This window comes from Octopus sinensis, linkage group LG8, assembly GCF_006345805.1.
Source record: "Octopus sinensis linkage group LG8, ASM634580v1, whole genome shotgun sequence".
Lineage (NCBI taxonomy): Eukaryota > Metazoa > Mollusca > Cephalopoda > Octopoda > Octopodidae > Octopus > Octopus sinensis.
In genome coordinates, this window is record NC_043004.1 from 93,849,419 (window position 1) to 93,875,764 (window position 26,346).

Consider the following 26,346-nt stretch of genomic DNA (forward strand, 5'->3'; position numbering starts at 1 on the left):
ATGCTTTGCTGCAAATGCGATATAATCTCTCCTTGTTAGGAACACTATCTACCGCATTATCAGAAGAATTTGGTAATTATTCCCAATAGTTTGTTGAATTGGTTTAATGTAGAACAATATGGTCTACAAGAAGATATAAACTCATAGTCTATCCTGCCAATCCACCAGCTAGATTGCACCTAGAAAGTTAACCTCCGAAGTACAAATCCGAACAAAGTTGTTTATGGGAGACTAGCAGTCGTTCATGCATACAACCTTCCCATCTCCACGCCACCTATGTTACCCAAGGGAAAAGCAAAGGCCGATACAGTTTGGCACTAGTGACATCGTACCTCATTTCTCCCGATGAATGAACTGGAGCAACGTGAAATGAAACGTTGACACCGCCGGATTGAATGGTACTGCATAGGTGTCGAAACCATAATGATATCCGTGGGGCAGCTGATGATGGAGGTATGCTGAATAGTTGGAATGGCTGTTTTTGTATATGTGGATTATATACATAACACACAGTCCGATTCAAGAACATAGCACACAGTCCGGTTCTGGAATCGAACTCACTACCTCGTGATTGTGAGCCTAATGCTATAACCACTGAGCCTCTCAACTTATATTTCTAAAAAGTATCCAAAACTGAAACTAGCATCCATAAATCATTTGAGTTTTATATCTTCTAAATTTTGACCAATGACTTTCAGTTTTCCACTCCAAGTGTTTTCGGGTACTTAGCACTTAAAATTAACTTAACTTGCTGAATTATATTTTAAACTGAAATGGATTAGCATTTCATTCCAACGAAAGCCCAAAATAAACCCGTTATTCATTTACGCACTTCCAACTACTGAACGCTTCGGTAAGCCTCAGCTACATGAATCATTAAAGACTAACTCTCTTTTTCTCCCTCTCCTCCTTTCTCACTAATTCACTTTCTTTCATTCTTCCCCAGTATGTATGAATGTATGTGTGCGTGTTGTATATATATATATATATTATATATATATTATATATATATATTATATATATATATATTAGATATATATATATATATATATATATATATATATATATATATGTATGTATGTATGTATGTATGGTTATAATATATATAGTATATTTATATATTCTTCACTTGTTTCAGTCATCTGACTGCGGCTACGCTGGAGCACCGCTTTAGTTGAATAAATCAACTCCAACCCTTATTCTTTGTAAGCCTAGTACTTATTCTATCGGTTTCTTTGCCGAACTGCTAAGCTATGGGGACATAAACACACCAACATCGGTTGTCAAGCGATGGTGGAGGACAAGCTCAGACACCAAATACATACATACATACATGCATGCATATATATATATAATATATATATATATATATATATATATATATATATATATATACATACACACCAATATATATATATATATATATATATATATATATATATATATATTATATACGACGGGATTCTTTCAGTTTCCGTCTAAACAAATTCACTCACACGGCTTTGGTCGGCCTGGTCTATAGTAGAAGAAACTTGCCGAAAGTGCCACGCAGTGGAACTTAACGTGGAACCATGTGGCTAGGAAGGAAACTTCTTATCACACAGCCACTCCTTTATATAGTATACTTATATATATATATCAAAAGGATGTGTTATATTACTATTCCACAGCCATACCAATAATCCAATAATACTAATCCACATATACAAAAACAGCCATTCCAACTATTCAGCATACCTCCATCATCAGGTGCCCCACGGATATCATTATGGTTTCGACACCTATGCAGTATCATTCAATCCGGCGGTGTCAACAGCACTAGAATAAGTGTTGTTTGGGAACAAAGAGACCACTGCATTCAAACACATTTACCCAATGTACAACCGTATCGATAAATTCCATAAGTAAATTACAACCCCTCCTAAATATGTAACTAAACAGCGACAATTCTATTAAGTCATAAAAAAACTATATCCCTAGCGTTTTTATATATATATATATATATTAATAGTTAATGCCAAGCTAATATGCCAGTCCAGATATATAAGATGAATGCTGCCGTTGATTAACTCCAAGAGGCCATCGCCTCCAGCTAGCTATGTGACACTCTAACCTGTGTCCATTATAACCTTCGAACAGGGGAGGTCAGCCGCTTCCCCTTGCTGTCAGGTATCTGCAGACTAGTTTCAGGGTATTTGCGCCTTATCAATGAGGAGCAACCGAACCCAAGATATATATATATATATATATATATATATATTATATATATATATATATATATATCTATTGATAGAAATGGCAAGACAACAAAAGAATAGTGTGTAAAGCAAAATCGCGGTAATGATGACGCCATATCTGATGTTGATAACTTTTTTTAACTAACAGGATGAAAGCTTCTTCATCAGTGAAATTCAAGCACTGCAACACAGATGGAAGAAGTGTGTGGACCACAAAGGGGACTATATTGAAAAACAAAGTCACATTCCATGAAAATATCTTAGTCAGCCTATGAACTTTTCAGCCGACACTCGTAGGTACCGTTTCAAGCAAGTTAAATAATTATATCGAATGTTTCTCATTGTCTTGCCCGCAAGTCGTATTTAATCTCTCTATGAAATTAGAACCTTTTGTGTAATGTTTTCTTTTGATATCAACTTATATTAATTTCATATTAATTTGAAACCGACTAGTTACACCTTTATTACGGCTCATCAGGATTCGCTCACATCTAGTTTTCAAGATACCGGACGTAAGTAATGGATGGCTACTTGTTGAAATGTAAACAAAATTGTACCAGGAGAAGCCATTTACAAATTGGTATGAGGTTAATGACCTCAAATTAATAACCACAACATCAATGCATTATGTTTTATAAATAAACATGTACACAGAATTATATCTGTATATGTAGTCTTGTATGAAATTATGTTTCATGTTTTTGTGTATATAAGTATGTATATACATCTGTATGGAGATACGGCTCCTGATATTATTCACCTATGACGTCAAGTAATATTCAGTCAACTGCTTTCATCCAGAAGAAAATTGGGCGTGTGGTGGCATGTCGAAGTTAATTTAGTGTGTTATTTCCTTTAGAATTGGGCTGGAATGACAAATTACCTTCCCTTTTCCTGTGAGAAGCAGTTTGCAGTATTTTGCCATATTTCTAAACGTCGGTGCTTTGTCTTGAAATACAGAGTTAATGTTTGCATTTCTTCCGCCATTTTCCCGATTTCAAAATGTACATTTAAAGGATGCTGTACTATCTTCTAATTTGTGGCGATGAAATTATCTGCTAAAATGGCGCTGGTGATTTTTAAACGGGTGCTACATTTGTGAGTCTTACATCGATAGTCAAGACGTCACCGTACAAACTTCATTATCAAAGCTGATTCATTTCTCATTAGGTTCTTGTTTAAGTAATGACGCACCGATTCATCATTCGTGTACCCATATTCTCTTTACTCTTTTACTTGTTTCAGTCATTTGACTGCGGCCATGCTGGAGCACCGCCTTTAGTCGAGCAAATCGACCCCGGGACTTATTCTTTGTAAGCCCAGTACTTATTCTATTGGTCTCTTTTGCCGAACCGCTAAGTTACGGGGACGTAAACACACCAGCATCGGTTGTCAAACAATGCTAGGGGGACAAACACAGACACACAACCACCACACAAACAAATATATAATTATATATATATATATATATATATATATATATATATATATATATATATATATATATACGATGGGCTTCTTTCAGTTTCCGTCTACCAAATCCACTCACAAGGCTTTGGTCGGCCCGAGGCTATAGTAGAAGACACTTGCCCAAGACGCCACGCAGTGGGACTGAACCCGGAACCATGTGGTTGGTATGCAAGCTACTTACCACACAGCCACTCCTTTTAATGTAGCATTAAAAGAATAATCACTTTGTCTTCAAAAGAAGATTCGACAAGAAACTGCTGAATACGACAATGCTGCATCAGCATTTTAAGAATAGTATTCAGTGATCACTAGTAACAGCGACTGATATTTTTAGAAAAAAAAAAAATACTTGGTAAAAGAATATATGCTACAACCCATCATACAATATCCAAATAAAGGCGTAAAACTGTAATGATTTTATAAACCATTTAAGAAACACACAAAATCCGTTAGATTCACTTCAACATTTAAATTTAATTTGTCAAAATATTTTCGTCGCTTTGAGACCGCGACCTGTTCACTTACAAAATTCACTGCATCACGGAATTTTGTCAGATATATAGATCTTTCAAAATGTGACCTCGTGTATACCGTTGGCGATTTTTTTCCTCTGTCTTCCCTTCTCTGGATCTTTCCTTCTCCTATGTTTCCGACGAAGAGCTCCGCTCGAAACGTTAAACCCTCCTTCTTTCCTTCTTTCCTGAGCGTCCAATAATACTATATTTGTTCCACGTCCTCGCGTTGTGTTTTCTTGTTTGGATTAACTATATATATATATATATATAGATATATATATACATACATACATACATACACACACACACTCACACACACACACGCACAGACACACACACACACACACACACACACCACACACACATATATATATATATATATATATAATACATATCCATAAGAGAAACAAAATAAAATTAATAGAACAACAAAGACAATCAGCTGCATATTATATGCCATGTAAAATAGAATCTCGATTTATTGAAATTATTTACGCTTCCAGAGAAGGCAGAATAGTTGCTTGGTGGAAATGGGGGACAACTGCAAATAAGAGGGGGAAATATATACAAATACACACACACACATATGAGAGGGCATATTCAAGAGCAGTGGTTCTCAAACTTTCCAAAACATTTTGACATAGATTCGTGTACCGTAATTTCCGGACTATGAACCGTGATGAGAATAGGTGTCTGGCAAAGGGCAAAGCCATGCGGAAACATGCACCGGTGAGGATAACGACGACGAGAGACATGCAAACGAGTGGATTGCAATAGTGGAATGGTGAATCATGTGAGCGTAGAATACCTATTTCTTTACTACCCACAAGGGGATAAACACAGAGGGGACAAATAAGGACAGACAAACGGATTAAGACGATTACATCGACCCCAGTGCATAACTGGTACTTATTTAATCGACCCCGAAAGGATGAAAGGTAAAGTCGACCTCGGCGGAATTTGAACCCAGAACGTAGCAGCAGACGAAATACCGCTAAGCATTTCGCCCTGCGCGCTAACGTTTCTGCCAGCTCGCCGCCTTATACCGACAGCACATGCACGATCAACCTATTTCTTTATTACCCACAAGGGGCTAAACGTAGAGAGGACAAACAAGGACAGACATAGGTATTAAGTCGTTTACATCGACTCAGTGCGTAACTGGTACTTAATTTATCGACCCCGAAAGGATGAAAGGTAAAGTCGACCTCGGCGGAATTTGAACTCACAACGTAACGGCAGACAAAATACCGCTAAGCATTTCGCCCGACGTGCTAACGTTTCTGCCAGCTCGCCGCCTTACGTGCACGATCAACCGTTATACCCGCATATTTTACGTCGGCCAATCACTCTTGTTGTACAAAGTGTGATTAACAAACGAGCGTGTAGGAGAGGCGTGCGGTTTCGAGGTTCACAACAAAGTAGATGAAAAATATATTGTAAATCCATTCACCTGAAGTGTTGACCTGCTTATCATAAATAAATTTCCCTGATCCCGTCTTTATTTTTTAGTTTGCCAAATTTTTGCACGCGCATTTATATTTTCAGCTCTGACAGAAGTGCACCGGATTTGAACTCATGACAGATACATTAGTCGCCCAATACTTTGTCCATCGGTATTTCGCCTGTCTTTATGTTCTGAGTTCAAATTCCGCCGAGATTAACTTTACCTTTCATCCTTTCGGGGTCAATAAATTAAGCACCAGTTACGTACTTGGGTCGATCTAATCGACTGGTTCCCTCCCACCAAATTTAGGGCCTTGTGCCCAGAGTAGAAAAAAAACTTTGTCCATTGAACTATTTTGTTTGCAGTTATATATGCATTTTTGTATCTGCATATGGATACGCATGTGTGCATATATATAGGTGCAGGCGCATATGAAAATGTATGTGAGTGTTTGTGAACGTGTCTCTCTCTGTAGGGTGGATGTGTGTGTGTGTGTGTGTGTGTGTGCGTGCGCGCATGTGTGTATGTGTGCGTGCATGTGGGTATGTATGTGTGACACAAATTAAGCGATGAAATTAGGAGAGGAAGTAAGTAACTGTGTCACTCACTTCCCGCGAAGAAACCTAAGTGACATCAATTCTTGACAACAGATTTAGCATAAGCTCGCATTTTATTTTACTGAATCCAAAGGTGTCTCACTCTCCAACCACCTAACCATCCAACCAACCAACCAAACAAGCAATCTTCCACCCATCTCTCTCTCTCTATCTCTCTCTCTCTCTCTCTCTCTCTCTCTTTTTCTCTCTCTCTCTCTCTCTCCTCTGACATTCACTCTGCTCATTTGTCTGCATGCCTACTTACCTAACAACTTGCCTATATCTATCTTTCTATTTATTAATCAGTCTGTTCCTCTGTCTCTCTCTGTCTCTGTCTGTCGTTCTCTGTCTGTCTGTCTGTCTGTATGTATGTATGTATGTATGTATGTATGTATGTATGTATGCATGTATGCATGCATGTATGTATGTATGCATCTTTGCATGCATGTATGTATGTATGTATCTAGTCTAATCTCTGTGTCTGTCTATCTGTCTGCTTTTCATCTGTGTGTATGTATATATATATATATATGTAAGAAAGCGTTGTGCTAGAAAGAGCAGTAGAAATCTCAAAAACCACAAAAAAGGATAAATTCTAGAAAGAAATGAAAATTAAAAACGTTTACCATCTCAACTATTTCCCAGACCATGGTTTCTAACTATTTCCAGCAAAAAAAAAAAAAATTCACTGAAGGCCATACTGACAGCCAGATCCACATGTAGAACTAACGGTTTGTATATCCTAACTTTTCAAACCACTGCGCAGACGCAGATTATACCCGGCGACAGAGAGGATGCCGGTAAAAATTTCGAACAAATTTATCAAACAATATTTAAACATAATAAATAGGTTAATAATAAATATTATTACCAGTGGCCTAGCACAAAAAACGAAATCTCAAAAACACAAAAAAGATAACTTTAACATTCTCGAAAGGAATGAAAAACAACGCTTTCCTATTTTGGAAGCTCTTATTGTATTTCTATATGAATAATATATAGTCTAATGACTAATTCGTTATATATATATATATAATATATATATATATATATATATATATATATATATATATATATATATATATATATGAATAAATGAAAAGAATGGAGTCGAACGAAGATTTTAACAAAATTCTTCTACTTTCGACATATGTTTCGAAGACTGCATACTCTTAATTCCGAAGGAATGAAGGTTGCATTATGCCGTCTTCTCATCGGAAATACAAGGAACCTCAATCAGCCTCAAGACGTCTTGAGGCTGATTGAGGTTCCTTGTATTTCCTGATGAGAAGACGGCATAATGCAACCTCATTCCTTCGGAATTAAGAGTATGCAGTCTTCGAAACATATGTCGAAAGTAGAAGAATTTTGTTAAAATCTTCGTTCGACTCCATTCTTTTCATTTTCATATAAAAAAACACACAAATTTCCACACACGAACACGGGGTCTGCCCTTGGCATGTAACTTCAACCGTGTTTTACTGACGTGAATTTGCTACCCAGGTATCGATAACCGAATTATCCATACTAGGATAATTAATTCATCTCTTATATATATATATATAATATATATATATATAATATCTATATATATATATATATAATATTCACACATACACCACACAGCAAAGAGAAGAAACAGTAAACAGTGACATCGAAGTTCCACCAGTGGTTGCATTAATGCGACTGTCTGATGAAACTTCCGCCGAAACGCCAAGGCACTATGCTGTAAGTACTCAATATCATTTACATTTAACATTTTTAATAACACAAAACCCACCATAACGCTTTTACATAAGCTATAAGTTGGCTTTGATATAAGTAACCCGAAGGCGACGAGCTGGCAGAATCGTTAGTACGCCGGGCAAAAGCTAAGTGGCATTTCGTCCGTCTTTATGTTCTGAGTTCAAATTCCACTGAGGTCGGCTTTGACTTTCATCCTTCTTGGGATTCGATAAGAAAAGTACTAGTGGAGAACTGTACCTATCTTAGACAGCTTTATAGAGAAGTGTAGAACAGCTTTATAGAGAATTGTCTTGAAGGTCAGGACCTGATAGATCCGACCTGTATCGATATGCAGCATTGGCATCCGCAGGTGGCTGCGTTGAGGATGAAAGTAAGAGATTTCCTTCGAATAATGGAGTCCTGTTCGAAGGAAAATTATAATTATCTCTTTTGGGGCCCCGACTTACTGCTGAGGGATTGTCCGCAGGCAGCAAGAGAATTGATGGGAGATGGTTGAAGAGACTTGGTGTCTCAGTTTGTGTAAGAGGTTTATTACCTTATTTTGTGTGGGAGGTTTTTTGTAAAAAGACAAAAGAAAATTTGTAATGTAATAAAAACTAAAGTGAGAGGTTTAATACCTCATTTTGTTTTTTTTAAGTAGTTAAAAAAAATAGAGGCACATAAAAAACACCATCCGAGCGTGGACGTTCGCCAGCCTCGTCTGGCACCTGTGTCGGTGGCACATAAAAAACACCATCCGAGCGTGGCCGTTCGCCAGCCTCGTCTGGCACCTGTGTCGGTGGCACATAAAAAACACCATCCGAGCGTGGCCGTCCGCCAGCCTCGTCTGGCACCTGTGTCGGTGGCACATAAAAAACACCATCCGAGCGTGGCCGTTCGCCAGCCTCGTCTGGCACCTGTGTCGGTGGCACATAAAAAACACCATCCGAGCGTGGCCGTCTGCCAGCCTCGTCTGGCACCTGTGTCGGTGGCACATAAAATCACCCACTACGCTCTCGGAGTGTTGGCGTTAGGAAGGGCATCAGCTGTAGAAAAGCACTGCAGATCTGACTGGCCTGGTGCAGCCTTCGGGCTTGCCAGACCCCAGTTGAACTGTCCAACCCATGCTAGCATGGAAAGCGGACGTTAAACGATGATGATGATGATGATGATGAGTATTAAAGAAGCAAAACATCGGGAAGCGTTTTTTGTCTTCTCCCATCAATATCATCCTTTTTCATCATTTATCTCATTAATGTTTTTGTCCAGCCCGCAAGCTACTCTGTGTCATGCCTTTATGGCAAAATTTTGAAATAAAGCAGTTGTTGAGAACTGGAATCGATATAATCGACTTACCCACTCATCCGAAACTGCTGGCCTTGTGTCAAAATGTCAAACGAATATTCAAATAAAAAATAAATATACCGCGTGTCATACGATATGTTTTAGAAAGGGAGCGAGTATTGTCTGCGACATGATTCGGCCGTATATGTGTGCATATATGTGTATGAATGTGTGCGTGTGTGTAAAAATGAAGCTTATTTTTAAAACCAGATTTAAGAATAACAGCAATGTCAAATTTGTAATAGAATTTGTTCTGACAGGGACTTGCCGGTTTATAATATACACACACACATACATGTACACAGACGCACACACAGATATGTATACAGGGTGCGATGGGTAAATTCTTTTTACTATAGGCACAAGGCCCGAGATTTTCGGGGAGGGGGCCTTGCCTTAAAGGAAGGCGGCGGGGCAATATTCACGACAGATTCGACCGACAACCGAATTCGTCCCACACGTGACAGTAGCTGTTCGATATAAGCCCACAGGTCTGAAATGTTTGGACAATGCAGGAGTGTGTGCAGAACGGTTTCGTTGCTCTGACGGCATCTCGGGCAAGTCGGTCCGGTTCTTTTATGAACCGTGTTTGTAGAGTTTATTCCGAACGGGCAATGTTTCCCGATAGCACTGCAAGGCCGGGAATCTCTGGAAATTGTCCATAGGCCTCGGCCCGAAAGTGGTCCTGAAGAAGCTGGTCAGGTATTCTTCGTCGACGCCCAGTGTCTTCCTAAGAACGTCGTCGTATCTCCCCTCCACTAATTCTCTATAGAACGCCTTCGTGGAATTAAAGTCGCACAAATTTGATCCCGGACGGGCAGAGTTGCCCGAGAGCAACGCGTCACTCGCGGTGCCATTCGCCCCGCCTCGGTCTCTTTGATCCACTATTGCAGCTGCGGGAAAGCGCTTCTCAGAAACAGTGACCACCCGTGTTCACCGTCTTCTATGAAACGCTGGAGATGTTGCAGTCTCAGCGCATGTCTGCGCATCATTAACCACAGCATGGCCAGCCCTCCATTTAGCGGACGTTGGCAGCAAATGGATCACTTCCACAAATAGCGGAAGAGTATGCGTTCCAGTTTTGTGATGGTGGTTGGGAAAGGCACGACCGACGGGTAGACAATAGTAGAAGACGGATGTACGCATTCGTCACTTCAGCCTAAACTTTCAGAGATAGCTTCCTCTCGGCACATTGCTGGGTGAGAGTGGCCACCTACTCGATGTCTCGTCTGAGTTCTCCTCCATTTGGAGGTTTCGACCGAACCAGACCTCAGACAGACAGACAGACAGACAGATATCTCTCTCTATATAAACGGCAGTTTGTCTGTGCGTGTTTCTGTGTGTCTGTTTGCTTGTACCCTCACCCTGACCACGGCTTTCAACCGATTCTGATGAAACTTGACACACACATAGCCCAATGTCATATTTCAAAACTAACGCAGCGAAAATTTTGAAAAGTTCCCCCAGTTCTGAAAAAAATCGATAAATTCGACATGGGGTCGAGAATTAGGAATACGAACCACAAACTGTCTAGGGGACGCAACTCTACCTTTTTTAAATCCAAAAAAAAATTTACCATCATTTTTCCATTTTTTGCTATTTTTGGCTATAACTCTCTAAAAATGCTTTATAGTTATTTCCCTTAAAACCTGAGCAACGCCGGGCGATACTGCTAGTATATATATATATATATATAGATAGATAGACAGGCAGATAGATAGAAGATAGATAGATAGATAGATAGATAGATAGATAGATAGATAGATAGATAGATAGATAGATAGATAGATAGATAGATAGATAGATAGATAGGTAGACTGGTAGATAGATAGATAGATAGATAGATAGATAGATAGATAGATAGATAGATAGATAGATAGATAGATAGATAGATAGATAGGTATGGAACAGACTGAGTGGATTTGCCTGCACTTTTTAGCAGATAGCCCATGTAGAGGCTGTCTCATTAGCAAGCCTTAGAAAACTTTTGAAACCTCTCTATACGATTTCTTTTGTTTCCCCTGGGCTTTTCCTTCAGAGATTCCGTTGGAATATTAACCTGTTTGATCTTACAACGCAGCCATATTACGTCAGTCGGTGTCTTTATCCTACAGTCATTAGATGATCAAACGACGATAGGTCGAATTATTTAAATCAATAAACTATATGCTGTCTACCACAACTACCGTCATCAACAGCACCACCATAACTAACACCACACCGACAATGGCACCAACACTACTAACAACTCAAACACTGCAATACAACCAACAGCAACAGCAACTACAACAACACTGCAAACAACATCCTCAACATCCCTGCAGACTAACCACCACCACTACAACCATGCCGCCCTCAACCACCACCATTAGCCACCACCATCATTTTAATCATAATAAACTCTTCAACACCACGACCATCATCACCACGCCCGCCATCACCACGAACACCATCGCCACGCCCACCATTATCTTAATCACAATAAACACACCAACACCACGCCCACATCACACCACTGTCGTACACCAATCCCTTCACCACCAATTAAAAATGATATCTTAAATGAACGATTTGAGTTTTAATTATGATACAAGCATTAATCTGAAATACCAACAGTGTAGACACTCCCACAACATTTGAACTTCGAACTTCATATGTATGGTGCCGAAGAAATTGACCGTAGACACTGAAGATATTTCTATGAGGACCCTAGAAATACAAGAAATAGTTAACGCATTTCACTCAAACCACATCCTAGGGGAATTACAACAGCTCCTTTATAGGATCCAGTTAGCTCAAGACATCATCAAGAGGAACCACGTCCGGTTTCGGCCCCTACTCCTCTTGGAGGTGTCTTCAGCTCTGGTGTTGGGTGCATGTCTTCTTTCTTCTTCTTTCTTCTGTTCCCTGGCCTCTTCGATGTATCGTCTTTCGAAAAAAATATCAAAGAACATAAAGAACGTTGTTGGATAATGCGTTGCGGGTTATATACATCTATGTTTGAACAAACAGTCGGAATGTTTATTGCTGCCATGGCCTTAAACGCTTTTGTCACTGTATTTCTGTGGAAATTGATTTTGAGTAAATTAATTTCGAAAATAATAATGAATGAAGTAAAATAACTAAATTATTAAGCTGGCAGACGGTGGCGAACTGGCAGAACCGTTCCCGCGCCGGACAAAGTGCTTCGTGATATTTCGTCCGTCCTTACGCTGTGATTTAAAATTCTTTAGAGATCATCCTTTCGGGGTCGATAAATTAAGAACCAGTTGAACACTGGGGTCGTTGTAATCGACTAGTCTTCTCCCCACAAATATCAAGCCTTTTGCCTATAAAAGAAAGGGCCATAAACTGGCTGAACCTATGTTATGGTAGAAGATAATGTGATGACTGATCTGTTATTACTATTAATCTTGTCAAGGCGGTGAGCTGGCAGAATCGTTACTGCGCCGGACAAAATGCTTAGCGACATTTCGTCGTCTTTACGTTCTGAGTTAAAATTCCGTAGAGGTCATCTTTTCGAGGTCGATTAAATAAAAACCAGATGGACACTGGGGTTGATGTAATCGACTAGCCTTCTCCTACCCCGCCCCCCCCCCAAATATGAGGCAAGTTGGTATGAAAAGGGTTAAAGATGGGGTTGCTCAGTATGGGTTTATCTGAAATAAACAGCAACAACAACAGCAATGTTCCGAAATAATCTCAGTACACAGTACAATTTGTCATAATATAAGCTGGTTGAACCTTATGTTATGGTAGAAAACTATGTGATGACCGATCCGCTATTGATCTTGTCAAAGCGACAAGCTGGCAGAAACGTTACCGCGCCGGAAAAAATGTCCAGCCGGATTTCTTCTGAGTTCAAATGCTGAGTTCAAATTGCTGGCCTTCAGTCAAAATTTGAAACCATTATTATTAAGCTGGTGTTTGGACATAATTTAACACGAAATTTTGATGTAGGTTTTACATTTAGATCACTTAAAAACGAGAAGTTTAGTCTATAGAACCAATGATGGTCTGAGGCAAGTTGGTATGAAAAGGGTTAAAGATGGGATTGCAATATTCCGAAATAATTTCAGTAAATAGTACAGTTTGTCACGCCATCTCTTGAGAGGACAGTTGTAGGACGGCTTTTCAAATGAAAGATCTTAACAACAGATAAATTAGAGAAGTGTCAGAGTGAGAAAAAAATCAAAACCGAGATAAAAACAAGTTATTAACCTTTCCAAGTGATGCGAAAGGAAAAGATAAAACACGGAGAAGACGACAGGGGGCGCTTTTATCATTGTAATTTACTTTTTTTTTTGTCGTTCGGATACTTACAATAATATAGTAGTTACACATCTGTGTAAAGACGTACGTCCATGTATGCCTTCATACGTACACACACATGCATTTATATGATACACACACATATGTGTATATATGTATATATATATATATGGGCATAGTGAGAAAACTGAGTGATGTGGATAGAGAAACTGACAAACAGACGGACGGACAGACAGACAAATAGATAGATAGATAGATAGATAGATAGATGATAGATAGATAGATAGATAGATAGATAGATAGATAGATAGATAATATAGATAGATAGATAGATAGATAGATAGATAGATAGATAGATAGATATGTTTCTTTATTAGCCACACAGGGCTGCACACAGACAGGACAAATTACAAGGTACAGCTTTTCTTTTGGGGGTAAAAAAAAGGGGGTTTGGTTTTCGATCAAAAGGGATCGTAAAAGGAAAGAAAGAGGACAAAAAAAGGGGGGGATAGATAGATAGATAGATAGATAGATAGATAGATAGATAGATAGATAGATAATGAGGAAACACATTGAGATTGAGAAAAACCTGACAGGCAACCAAATACTGATATATAGTCAAGCAGTTTCACAATCTATAACTTTAAAGTTTCTGAACTTACACTTTACACACACGCACACACACACACACACTCACACACACACACACATACACGCACACACACACACGCACACACACACACGCACGCACGCACACACACACTCACACACATTCACGCATACATACTTGTATACGCATAAATACATAGACACGTAGAAACCTATGTGCATACAAAGATACCTACGCATATACGTACATAGAAACAAATATACATCATACATACATGCATAGGTACATACATACATCAGGCATTCAAAGAAACATAGACACATACTTACACACATATGTATATACATTATTACCGACATACATACCTAAATACACACATATATATATATATATACAAGTATACATACGTAGAAAGATACATACATACCTACATACATACATACATACATACATACATACATACATACATTCATACATACATACATACATACAAACACACATACATACATACATACATACATACATGCATACATACATACATTCATACATACATACATACATACATACATGCATACATACATACATGCATACATACATACATACATACATACTTACACACATACATACATACATACATACATTCATACATACTTACATACATGCATACATACATACATACATGCATACATACATACATACATACATACATACATGCATGCATACATACATACATACATACATACATACACATACATACATACATACATACATACATACATTCATACATACATTCATACATACTTACATACATGCATACATACATGCATACATACATACATACATACATACATACATACATACATACATACATTCATACATACATACATACATTCATACATACATACATACATACATACATACATACATACATACATACATACATACATACATACATACATACATACATACATATGTACATACAAACATTCGTAAGGATATGTGAGTGAATGTGTGTATGTGTATGTGTACATATGTGTGTACGTTTGTCTATGTGTATACCCAACACGTAGCGCGACGATACTGTAGACTGAACTTCAAATCATCTAAGCGCACATCATCTAATTTTATCCTCTAAGTTATTTTGACCCTGATGTCACAGGTGAGACAGTAACAACGTGACACTTCAAAGGGTCCAATACTGAAAGATTTCAATACTGTAACATTGTCTGGTCTGGTCTATCTGTCTGTCTGTCGGTCGGTCTGTCTGTCTATTTCCCAGAGGTCCTGATAAACAGTTAAATACAAAACGAATTACACGGTTGCATATATATATATAAGCCATACGCAGACATATACAACTACACATGTGTATATACATATAAATACACTGCTGTAGACAGCCACACATACGGTCTTATTTTTTTATTGATATATTCTGTCATAGCATTTCTCTCTGTACAAAAGTCTAAAAATTGATTAAAATCATCATCATTCTCCCTCTGTACCACCACCACCACCACCACCATCATCATCATCATCATCATTATTATAGGCGTAGTACTGGCTGTGTGGTTAGTAGCTTGCTTACCAGCCACATAGTTCCGGGTTCAGTTCCACTGCGTGGGACCTTGGGCAAGTGTCTTCTACTATAGCCTCGGGCCGACCAAAGCCTTGTGAGTGGATTTGGTAGACAGAAACTGAAAAAAGCCCGTCGTATATATATATATATATATATATATATTATATATGTAATATATATATATATAAGTATATGTATATTATGTATGTATGTTATGTATGTATGTATGTATGTATGTATTGTATGTATGTATGTATGTATGTTACGTATGTGTGTGTGTATATGTTTGTGTTTGTGTTTGTCCCCCGAACATCGCTTGACAACCCAGAGGTTCGGCAAAAGAGACCGATAGAATAAGTAGTAGGCTTACAAAGAATAAGTCAAGGGGGCGATTTTCTCGACTAAAGGCGGTGCTCCAGCATGGCCACAGTCAAACGACTGAAACAAGTAAAAGAGTAAAAGAGTATATAAAACGTTTCTGATTCAAATTGGTGCCTTTCATAAAACGAAATGTCTTTATTTCTGGTGTTTTCAACATCATAAATAATCACATCAGAGTTTAATGTGACGATTTAAAAAAATATTAGCGGTTAGCAAATATTATTCTTCGGATGAACAAAGGAGACAATTCCGAACATTTTCTCGTTCTTGGCTTTCACCAATAGAAGTATAGCCTTTGCTAGTTGTTTGTTGTCATTGTAGTAATTAGTAAAAGACCCCCTTCGGTCATGACTGACCATGGGATTGCACCTAGAAAGTTACCCTCCTAGACACACGTTCGGGCAAGGTTGTTTATGGAAGACCAGCAGTCGCCCATGCATACCAGCCTCCCCTCTCCACGCCACCACTGTTATCCAAGGGAAAGACAAAGGTCGATACAGCTTGGCAGTTGTGACGTCGCAACTCATTTCTACAGCTGAATGAACTGGAGCAACGTGAAATAAAGTGCCTTGCTCAAGAACACAGCACGCAGCCCGGTCCGGGATTCGAGCTCACAACCTCACGATCGTAAGCTCGACGCTCTAACCACTGAGCCATACTATAGAGAAATGTTTATAAAACTAGAAAAGCACTCGGAGAGCGCAGACCTCCGCCAAGCAGCTCATTTCCATCCATATACACACGCATGCTGAAAATCGCCCAATTTCCCAAAGGAACGCCGGCAAAAAAACTTCCTTGGCGGGGGTAAAAAAAATAACAAGGGATCATCTGAAGCAGTTATAATACATCAATGACAACAGCAAGTTCTGCAGACCTCCTCCGCCAAGCAGCTCATTTTGAGATAGATACGCCAGTAAAATTACTAATTGAGAAACGAAAATAAACTTTGGAAACAGCAACGCCACCATAAGTTATGTGGAAACGATAAACGTGTTTTCAAGGGAGATAATCAAAGAACGTAACATTGTAATACTTCATGTAAAGTAAATATAACAAATGAAAAATCCTTCAAGAATCCATACAAATCCTCGAATCACTACCAAAATTTCATCATCTGTTCCTTGTATCATTACCAATTTTTCCTGCACGTTTCATCAAATACCGTTCATAACTTTTTTTTAGTTATTTTGCACACAGACGGGAAGGCGGACAAACCAACGCCGATGAAAACATAATCTCCTTCCTTGGCGGAGTTAATAATCCCCTAGCAAATTTAATTAATTGTTAATTTAATTATAAAGTAAGTTATGCACTTATTTACGATGTAAAAATGTGAGTTTTTTTTATGTCTAATCCTTTTCCTTTCCTTTTACTTGTTTCAGTCATTTGACTGCGGCCATGCTGGAGCACCGCCTTTAGTCGAGCAAATCGATCCCAGGGCTTATTCTTTGTAAGCCTAGTACTTATTCTTTCGGTCTCTTTTGCCGAACCGCTAAGTTACGAGGGACGCAAACACACCAGCATCAGTTGTCAAGCGATGTTGGGGGGACAAACACAGACACACAAACACATATATATGCATATATACGACGGGCTTCTTTCTGTTTCCGTCTACCAAATCCACTCACAAGGCTTTGGTCGGCCCGAGGCTATAGTAGAAGACACTTGCCCAAGATGCCACGCAGTGGGACTGAACCCGGAACCATATGGTTGGTAAACAAGCTACTTACCACACAGCCACTCCTACGCCTAATATTTGATTTACGCTAAAATTTCAGCAATAGATTTGAAACCTACTATTTTGCTCGTGTTTATCACCCACATAGGCGCAGAACGTGGTTGTGTGGTAAGACGTTTGCTACACAACTACATTATTCTGAGTTCAATCCCACTGCGTCGTACCCTGGGTAAGTGACTTCTACTATACTCTCGGGTCGACCAAAGTCTTATGAGTGGATTTAGTAGGCGGAAACTGAAAGAAGTCAGTTGTGTATACATATCGTTAGCCACTACACACATTTTTTTCTCTCCTTATTTTTTCTGTGTCCCTTTCTGTAGAAGAGCGTAGGCTCGAAACGTAAAAGACTTTTTCTATTCCTGAGCGTTATACTAATACATCTGTTTGTTTTGTACACCACCTGTCTTCGTCTTGTTTTTTCGTAAACTCTCCCTATTTATATATATATGTTCTATCTAGAACATTAACAGATACGAAGTTCACTCACACATACACTTATAAACAATTAAAACAACACACACACACACACACACACACATACACACACACACACACACACAGAGTTACTACCATCTGCATACGGACACATGCACTCAGTTACAGCCACACACGCACACATACATGCTATTACACGTGCGTGCACACATACCCACACATACGCACAGATACCTCCTTCTCTTACACTCTCCTGCCTTAGAAAAAACTTTTTCTTCATCCATTCCCTTCCGGTCATTTCAGAATGTAACTACAAGTGGATTGTTGGTAAATTTTCCCCGTCTTCCTTTTCTCTTGGACTTTCCTCTGTCTCCTGTTTCTGAAGAGGAGCTTTGCTCCAAACGAAAAACTAACTTTCTTTCCTTCCCTGAGCGTCTGTTAATACATTGCATTTACCACGTCCTCGCGTTGTTGTTTTTCTCCTCCTTGTGTTTATTTTTTGGGGTGGTGGGGATTAATATATTATAATATATATATATATATATATATATATATATATATATATATATATAGGTCAGACCATTATTTAGATAACGATAATATCAAATGGCCAGCATGGAAAAAAACCGTATAGGTAATAATATTATTGATATTTGATAATATAAATATAATTATAATTAAGGGTACGGAAGAAGCACCACCTTGTCTCAGGAATAGCAGTCAAAACTGACTCAAGAACCACGTCATGCGTTCATACTGCACAGGTGAAAAGATAAATGAACAAAGAAATTAGCAAAAAATGAGCGGTTAGCTCCAAATCGACGATTTCAGGCTTAGTAATACAATAATCCCTCGATTATCGCGGGTGTTACTTTCCCAAAAGCCCCCGATAGTTGAAAATCCGCGAAGTAGAAACAGAACTTTACTGTATACTTTTTTTATATTTTTATAATTTGTATATATTTAATTTATTACAAATGCAAAATAACACCACAGAGGAATCGATGTTACGTTCCAAAAAAACCTTGCGATAGATGAAAATCCGCGAAGTAGAAACAATACCGCATATTTTTGCATTCCCCACCTTGAGTACTGTTGCCTTCTGTGGGCCCCCCATACGAAACAACTCATTATGAAAGTAGAAGCACCCCAGAGGTCCATAACAAGAAAGATAGACGGCATGAGAGGCATTGATTATTGTGACCTGGGCTTATACAAATTATGTATGTATTTATTTTATTATTTTTATATATTTGAGCTTTTATAAACTCTCCCCCACACTCTTAGGAGTACCCGTGTCTTCTCTTTTTTTCCTTCCGAGTTTCGTTTGCCATACAGTATGTGCGATTCTTTGTTTACTCATCTACGGTACACTACATATTTTCTTTTAATATATTTTAATTAATGTGTTATACACAGCAGTACTGTATTGTATTTTTATTTATCAATTTATAATTTTTTTAAGCGTGAAAATGCTTATTTTATCACAGAAATAACTAAAATCTAAGAAAATATAAATACCTATCGGCAGCAGAAACCCGCGATATACTGCGGAATACGCGATATAAATTTACATATGTTAGCATGAAAAGTCCGCGATGTAGTGAGGGCGTGATTAGTGAACCGCGATATGGCGATTGATTACTGTATAGGCGAAATTATATTTTTTTTTAATTAATCCTGATATTGCAGTGTTGCTAGCAGGTGCTTGTGTGTACGTGTTTCTGTGTATATGTATTTCTCTGTGTCTCTACATGTGTGTGTGTGTGTGTACGCGCGTATTCGATCCGACTCCGCCACGTCGCAGCCTATTTTACACAATGAACCCATTAATAAGTAGCATTAAAAAAATCTGAAAGCAAAGTGTTTCTTTAAACCACTTAAAGCGTACAGAGAAGGAAGCTGAAGAGAAATCACCAGTTCTCTTCAACTGAGAACCAACAAGTAAAATTGTTCACACACTTCACTTTTGCACTATGTATTATAAGCGTAGATACACACACACACACACACGCACACACACAATAATACATGTATACATGCATATATACATACATACATGCATTACATACATGCATGCATACATACATGCATATATGCACACATACATACGCATACCCTCACACACATCAACAAAGCAATGAAAGACTCAACTATCATGATAAATATTGATTTCTTCCATAAAAATACACGTATTTATGTATGTTTGTATGTATGTCCGTATGTATAATACGCGCGCGCGCACACACACACACCACACGCACACACACAATAATACATGTATACATGCATATATACATACATACATGCATTACATACATGCATGCATACATACATGCATATATGCACACATACATACGCATACCCTCACACACATCAACAAAGCAATGAAAGACTCAACTATCATGATAAATATTGATTTCTTCCATAAAAATACACGTATTTATGTATGTTTGTATGTATGTCCGTATGTATAATACGCGCGCGCGCACACACACACACACACATATATATATACATATGAATTTTGCTAACATAAAAAGAGAAATGTACCAAAATGTATGCATATATCTATGCTAAAAATGTATGCATATGCTAAAAATCTACGCATATATCTAAACTAAAAACGTGTGTGTGTGTGTGTATGTGTGTGTGTCTGTGTTTGTGTTTGTTTGTGCGTGTGACTGTTGATTGTGTGTGTATGTATGTCTTAGTATGTATGTCATTGCGAGTTACACCCATTTGTTTCTCTGTGTATGTTACATATATATATATATATATATATATATATATATATATATATATATATATTATATATATATGATTGATTGATTGATTCTAGTTTCAGCTCACGAGCTGTGGCCATGCTGGGGCACCGCCATTTATATATATATATAAACACAAAGTGTAGAGGCATTAAGTAATTTAAAGGTAACAAGGGAGAAGAGAATGAAGAAGAGATTGGTGGTGGTGGTGGAGGTGGTGGTGGTGGTGGTGGTGGTGGTGGTGGTGGAAGCAAGAAATTGCAAACGAGAAAGACAAAAACAAAAACAAAAAAAATGACAGATTGATAGATAATAAAAGAAAGTAATAATTAAAAAAAATGGGAACAGAAGAAAATGGAAAAAAAAAGCAAGAACTATTATTTTTATGCGTATCTTATACCAAATATAATTTAATCCTAAAATTCCTTAAAGAAGCACGGTAAGATATCAACTAGCTTACAAGACATAATCATCTCTGACATATACATCTTATGCGAGATTTTCGTTGAGAAATCTCTTTATTAGCTTGACTTAAACATTGCCGTAGCTTGTTCTCTCTGTGTGTGTGTGTGTGTGTGTGTGTGTGTGTGTGTGTGTGTTCGTTCCTGGTTCAGTTAACAGGTTTCCGACATAAATCGACATGGCATTCGAATATTTTGCTCTGAATTGTGGAATACGTCATTCTATTATTCAGTTTCAATTACAAGTAACAGATATGAAGCCGAGGGATGACTACAGAACGTACCTTAGTACCATGTACTATAATAAGGGAGCGCACCAGCCTTTCTGTGTGTATCTACCCTATTTTACACACTCTATTGGTGGATATGTGGAGGCGCAATGGCCCAGTGGTTAGGGCAGCGGACTCGCGGTCGAAGGATCGCGGTTTCGATTCTCAGACCGAGCGTGTGTGTTTATTGAGCGAAAACACCTCAAAGTTCCACGAGGCTCCGGCAGGGGGTGGTGGCAACCCCTGTTGTACTCTTTCGCCACAACTTCCTCTCGCTCTCTCTTCCAGTTTCTTGAGTAACGCTGCGATGGACTGGCGTCCCGTCCAGCTGGGAGGAACACATACGCAACAGAAACCGGGAAACCGGGCCCATGAGCCTGGTTACGCTTGAAAATGGTGACGAACGAAATTGGTGGATATCACACGAAGTGACATATACATACATTATATACCCACGCACTAATGACAATAGCCAACATACAAGTATTTCAGAGTTTAATTAATATTTTCTGCAACATACTGGCATAATATACACAAGTAATATACGAAACTATGCCGTATATATGCATTTATTTCCATATTTTGAATGTAAGCTCAGACAGTACACCAATTTCTGTTTTCCTTTCTCCACACACACACACACACACACACTCACATAGACACGTAGGAAGCCGCGTATTGTTGGAAGCAATTAAGTCGATATTAAAAAAAAATTGCGAACAATCTAAGTATGCTTTAATGCACCTATTTGTGACTTCTTGCATCCATACGTTTACACACACACACACACACACACACACACACACACATACACACACACAGAGGTGTATATTCTTTCTATTATACATACATTTGTAAAGAAATATATATTAAAAAGTAAAGAAATATATTATACATACATACATACATACATACATACATACATACACACAGACAGACAAACAGACAGACAGACAGACAGACAAATGTACCAGTAGCATCAGCCACATGAACCAACTTAAAATACGAGGAAGACCTTACCAGACAACGATAACAACAAAATTTCTTTAAATTACACCCGAGTATTTTAGAAGAAGACACTTGGCTAATCTGATCCTAGATTACCATACAGCCACTCCTACGCCTATGTGGAATATTTGAACTAATAATTTAGCTATTTTATTATTTCTTAATTTAAGATGTAATTGGAAGTGCGTACCAAAAAATTTGGAATACATCGTAAAAATGCCGGATTAAGCGCACAAAATAGGATATTATGTCTAAGTGATCGATTAACACGAAGAGGCGTCCTTAATAGTTCGTTGATTGAAATAAATAATGTGCTGACCCAATACACAACAATATGGTTCAAAATACTATTAATGCCAACATATATTGATTTATTTTGTTTTGTTCAACAGCTTGCACGTAGGACATGCTTAAAATTATTTGTATTGAGTAACCTAGATTTGAGCACTGATTGAAATGTTGTTTTTGAGTAGCGCTTCTAGGATAAATTAGTAAAATATTACTAATCCCTATCTAAATTTAACGCCAGAGGGGATTTAAAATTGGAAATTGCAAGGATAAAGGAACATTCCTTAATTATTCAAACATTCAGGGTGAACAGCTTGCATAATCGTTAGCACACTGGATAAAATGCTTATCTTCTGGCGTTACGTTCTGAATTCAAATTCTGCCAAGGCCGACTTTACCATTCATCTTTTTAGGATCGATAAACTAAGTGCCAGTCCAGTACTGGAGTTGGTGTTATCGACTAACCTCCTTCCACCAAATTCCAGGCTTTGTGCTTATTTTAGAAAGATCAGAAAGAATTATACGAACACTTACTGCTTGTAGTGATGTGTAACTATTTCACGGTACACAATGCTGGAGGCAAGATACCTGAATTTTGTAACACAGTTTCAATTTCCCATGTAGCCATTTCACTTCCAATCTTCGTAATTCTTTTGAAATAGTTTATAGTCTATAAGCTAAACAGTTTGAGACAACGGTGGATGCGATGTCATCCGACTTTAATTAACAGCCATATCAACATTGATCTAATCAACATTACCTCGGAATCGCCATCGCTGTCATACCATAGAAAAAACGCGAACGGGATTTCTCAATTTGCTAGAAGGAATATTATCTTAAGTAATCGCGTGTTCCCACCCTCCCCACCACCACCACCGAATCTTTTGATTTGTGATTCAGGCTCAAGACTAACAGTTTCAGAGAGGGGGGTAAGTTGATACCATCGATCCCAGTGCTTGACTGATATTTTATCTTATTGACCCCGGAAGTACGAATGACAATGTTGACCACGGTTGGACTTAAACTCAGAACGTAAAGAGCCGGAACAAATAGTACAGAGCGTGCTTGATTCTTTTCGATGCTCTAACGATTTTGCCAATCCAATGCTCAAGATATGCTGTACCATATAAAAATAATAAGTATTGGACAACGTATCCTATTCATACTATGGCTGAAATAAATAGGGATAGTCACGGCAAGAGCACTTTTGATCATAGGTTTGCTTAACCAGAGTTGGTCTGTGACTAAAAAATAACAATTAGGAATTCCCAAGATCTAGAAATACCTGCCAAGTCTTACACAAGTCCTACCCTATTGTCTTAAAAAAGGTGGCATTAGTTAATGTAGTCCTGGAAGCATTTAAATTGGGAAAAAACTGGAAGGTCATGATTTGAACACCTTTGATCATATGGTCTACGTCGTAGACCATATGGTTCCCAAACATTTTCGGATTGCCACCCCCTTGGCACCCAGGCGACATTCCTAGCCACGACTATTACCATCACCACCACAAACAGACCACTGTCTGCAACAAAATTCAAAACAGCTGTATTTCACGAATAAAACTTAACCTAATTAATCTATTATTTTGTTATTTTTGCATTCCTTTTTGTCACCCCATTATTGTTCCACTTTTCTTAAATGCCACCCCTCCCGCCTTCAAAATGGGTGGTAGTGCCACCCATTTTGGGAACCACCGGTCTACGAGATCAGAACTGATCTATGACCAAACAAGAACAGGAAAATCAGCCAAAGTACCAGCATCAGCTACATTTAGAGCGATTGAGTTTTCACCGAGTTGAATTACATCAGACATACCTCACGATGATAAAGTTACCGGATGTACTTTTTTTAACAACCCCATCACTAAATGTTACAGGAAATACGAAATACATATTTATTCCAGAATTATAGAAATGTCTAGTTCTCGCTATATTTCATATCTTTCAATGCTGAATTCTCCAACAAATGCTTTTCTGTGGTATCTAATACGAGGAAGAATGTCTATTCATAGACAGCGATTTTGTTTTATATAATCTTTAACGTGTTGAGAGAAAGGTATTTGTTAAGAGCAGTTTGCTTACAACCGATGGTTCGCTTAATTCATCATCTCCTAAAACCTCGAAATTAGCCACAACTATACATAGCCAAAACCTTCATAAAGCAGGAATTTTGTTTCTCATATACATACCTTTCTGTGCGGCATCCACCCACTCAACGGTTGTTTATTCATTAGTATTATGTCTTGAACTTTTGAATCTTGTCTGTCGATATGCTTATTATATATGTTTATAGAGTCGTGGTGAGGGTTCAGGTTATTTTTATTAAGGGTGTTGCACTTTATTTTATCTACGTTCCTTCTACAATTGATTTAGCTATAACTACTTTCAACAGCTTTGGGTTGTTTAGGTTTAACATTCCTAATATACTTTCTCGTCATCGCTTCTCTCGACCTTTAACAATTTCTTCAGCTCACACTGCCATTTTTTCCTCTTTTTCTTTCTCTCTTGTTTTCTCCCACACATCTCTCTCTCTCTCTGTGCCGTGCGCGCGCATCCCCACTCACTCCAATACAAACACATAAATACCAATACAGCCCACATACTGCGGTTATCGTTAAAATAACATCCACTTGTTAACAACTATCGCTCCAACTTACACATTGTCAGATAAAATAGTATTACAACACTTCTGTGCATTAGGTTTATGACCATAAACTCATTCGGAAGACCTAATTTGACGTGTGAAATTCCAATGAATTCCAAAAACTGTGATCGGCTGAAAATTCTGTCACCTCTGATTTTTTTTCTTTCTTTTTGCTTTCTTCATATTCTGGAATGAGAAAATACATGCATTACCACACAAGCTCGAAACCTCGTCAAAGGGAGGCGTGGGGTGGGTGGAAATTAGCATAAGTTATTGCCAGGAATGTAGCACAAGGGAACTCAGTGACTTTTTTTTGATAACGCGACAATGCTAATAATAATAATAATAATAATAATAATAATAATAATAATAATAATAATAATAACAATAATAATAATAATAATAATATTAATAATAATAAATAATAATAACAATAATAATAATAATAATAATAATAATAATAATAATAATAATAATAATAATAATAATAATAATAAATAATAATAATAATATTAATAATAATAATAATAACAATAACAATAATAATAATAATAATAATA